The 3,558-nt window shown below is 46.6% G+C and overlaps 1 protein-coding gene across 1 annotated transcript in view; it reads right to left on the minus strand.

The window, feature by feature from the left end:
- FREM2 (FRAS1 related extracellular matrix protein 2) overlaps window positions 1–3,558 on the minus strand; it is a 381,530-nt gene that overhangs the window by 79,558 nt on the left and 298,414 nt on the right.

Here is a 3,558-nt window from a genome sequence, read left to right on the forward strand (position 1 = left end):
TATATATATATATATACACACACACACACACACACACACACACATACAGAGAGACTAGGGGCCCAGTGCATGAATTCATGCACCTTAAAAGTAACTGTGGGCTGCAAGGCTGCAGTGGGCACAGGGATGCGTCTCAGCCCATCCTCCATGCCCCCGCCTGGCTCTTCCTGCCGTGGCCCAGGGTCCCCTGTCTACCGGCAGCCCCACTCCCAATGCCACCACTCCCACGTGCTGATGGTGCCAGCCCTGCTTGCACCTGCTTAAGGCTCGGAGCAATTGGGGCCGGTGCCAGCAGTGGGTGTGAGCAGGGCTGGCTCCATCAGCAGTTGCGATTAGCGGCTGCTGCCCTGATGGCCCCTCAGGATCAGGGGGAGGTGGAGAAGTCCTCAGGGGTGATCAGGGCTGGCAGCCCCCGCTTGCATCCACTGACGGCGTTGAGTGATCGGGACCGGCGCTGGGCGCCAGCAGTGGGTGCGGGCGGTGGCTCTGGTGCCAGCAGTGGGTGTGAGCAGTGGCTCCAGCACTGGCAGTGGGTGCAAGTAGGGCCGGCGCCAGCAGCAGGTGCGAGCGCCGGGCCAGACCATGGTGTGCGGGAGCAAAGAATTTTCAGTAACCTCCAGAGGCTTGCCTCGATGACAGAAACCGGTGCCCTGCCTTGGTCTGGCACCCCTGCTCACCTGCTCCACCATCCCACTATGGCCGATGCCCACCATGTTCCGAGGACACCCTCTGGTGGTCAGCACACGTCATAGCAACCAGTTGTTCGGTTGTTCCGCTGTTTGGTCTATTTGCCAATTAGCCTTTTATTATATAGGGTGATTACCAGGCTGGGATATTTTAGGGAGATCAGGACATAACTGTAGGCTACCTACAGGATTTTGGGGGTGTCCTATACCAAGTGAGGTTCCAATAGATAAATAATCTCACACCAAGGGTTTTACATTTGTCTTAAACATGAATGAAAATAATTTATGAAAATAATGTTTTACATTAAAGTAAAACACATGCTTCAGAGACTGCATTTCCCCCCCAGTTTTGATGATGAATTGATCTCATAATCATTTTCTGTCTGATTCCACTGGTGACCAACAGTTTACCTAATGAGACAGCTGCCAGAAATCTGGGGTAAAGCAGCCAGCTGACTAATAAAGAAAACTGAGAGATGACTTGTGAGCTCACTTGAAAAAATGTACTTTGAAATATACAAAAATAGCATCCATTAGGAGCTTAATTTATAAGTAACCATTAACAAAGATAAATTAATTGAGTGTATACACAATGTGGTGAACAGCTCTTTGACTTGAGATATTTTACTCATCTGTGTCTGGTTTTAAAAGACTCAAAAGAACTGAGTTGAAAAGGCTATGCAACTCATATCAATGTTCTTTAAAACACAAGGCCATTAAAGAGATAACCATCATGTTTTAGATCATCTAGTTGAATTACCAAACACACAAAATCAAACAAAACCCTACAATCATGGCCCACAATTAAAGGAAATCCATTTTGTGCACTGTTCAAGTTGAGTAAGAATTCTTTACTTTCCTGCCCCAAATAAATTACCTTTATTAAAACTGGAAAATTGTATTTTCTTTTTTTTTTTTTTCATATGAAGGGCATGGTAAAAAGCATATAACTCCCCTAAACTCTTGAATAATACAAAACAAAACTTGGAAATTTTGCTTGTTATATATTGTTCACAGGGTGATAAATTTGCCTATAGCTATTTTACCTTCTCAACCCTCATCCTTTGAACTTGGATGGTGCTAGGACATATGAGTCTATGTAGATAGATTAAGGCAGTGGTTCTCAACCTTCCTAATGCTGCGACCCTTTAATACAGTTCCTCATGTTGTGGTGACCCCACATAAAAACAGAAAATTATTTTCGTTGCTACTTCATAACTGTAATTTTGCTACTGTTATGAATCGTAATGTAAATATCTGATATGCAGGATGTATTTTCATTGTTATAAATTGAACATAATTAAAGCATAGTGATTAATCACAAAAAAATATGTAATTATATATGTGTTTTCTGATGGTCTTAGGCGATCCCTGTGAAAGGATCGTTTGACCCCCAAAGGGTCGTGACCCACAGGTTGAGAACCGCTGGATTAAGGTGTTATCTTATCAAACTCATCAAGGCAGACCTTAAACACAATAAATTGCTCACATTTCTCACTCCTAAGAGAGGGCAAAGGTGAAGATAGGGCTCTGAAAATTCTTGTTGTGACAAGATGGCCAAACCAGGCACATCTGTATGTCTTTTAAAAGGCTCTTATTACTGAAGCCTGAATATCTGCATACAATATATGATCTCTCTGTTTCTTCACATTCCTGGCAAAATATATAATCATATAAATTAGATTTCTGAGTTATGGGAGAGAGCTGTGAAATGCAGTAAGGGGGAACCTTCTGTCTAATAATGATACTTCCCGTCTTCTCACCTGTCTACTCCTCACAGATACATACCAGAAGTGGGACAGAAAAAATCATGTAGTGAATATGATCCATTAAACACCAAGTTGGGCTACATATCAGAGCAAAATTCACTTCTGTGTGTGTGTTCAGACTCATTCTGCCAAATATAGATCAAGTGTTTTATGTTATAGCTTAATAAAGGGTAATGATAATAATCCTATCTAATAAAAGAGAAACATGGTAATTAGCCATACCTCCGCTACCCTTCCCATTGGCTAATCAGGGATATATGCAAATTAACTGCCAACCAAGATGGCGGCCAGCAGCCAGGCAGCTGACTCGAACAGGGAGGCTTGCTTGCTTCAGTGATGGAGGAAGCCAAGCTTCCCCACCTACCTTGCCGGCCTCTGAGCTGCAACTCTAAGAAACATTGTAACAAATATAGAAGCTAAACCAAACCCCAGAAACATGCTTTCAGCCAGCCGAGATCTCAGAGCTGGAGTTGAAACAGTGTTTCGATTATAGAACACAAACAAACCAGATACCTGCTTTCAGCAGCCGAGGCCTCAGAGCTGGAGCCAAGCCTCAGAGCTAAAGCTGGCCCAGAATTTAAAAAAAAAAGAAAAAAAGGAGCGGTTGGGAGATTCAGTCACCCGCCAGCCTGAAAACAGCCCTCAGCCCCTCACCCAGACTGGCCAGGCACCCCAGTGGGGACCCCCACCCTGAAGGGGGTGTGACCAGCTGCAAACAGCCATCAGCCCCTCACCCAGGCTGGCCAGGCACCCAAGCGGGACCCCCACCTTGATCCAGTACACCCTTCAGGGCAAACCAGCCGGCCCCACCCATGCACCAGGCCTCTATCCTATATAGTAAAAGAGTAATATGCCTCCCAGCACCGGGATCAGCGGAGCTGCGAGGCCTCCCGGCACCGGGATCAGCATGACAGGGGGCAGCGCCCAAACCCCCTGATCACCCTGCGGCTCTGTGTGTGACAGGGGGCGGGGGCCACAACCTCCCTATCCGCCCTGCTCTGTTCATGACAGGGGAAGGCGCCCCAACCCCCTGATCGCCCTGCGGCTCTGTGTGTGACAGGGTGTGGCGCACCAACCATCCTCCCCCCCCCCCCCCATGGGCC

The sequence above is a fragment of the Myotis lucifugus genome, unplaced genomic scaffold (assembly GCF_000147115.1).
Source record: "Myotis lucifugus unplaced genomic scaffold, Myoluc2.0 scaffold_19, whole genome shotgun sequence".
Taxonomy (NCBI): Eukaryota; Metazoa; Chordata; class Mammalia; order Chiroptera; family Vespertilionidae; genus Myotis; species Myotis lucifugus.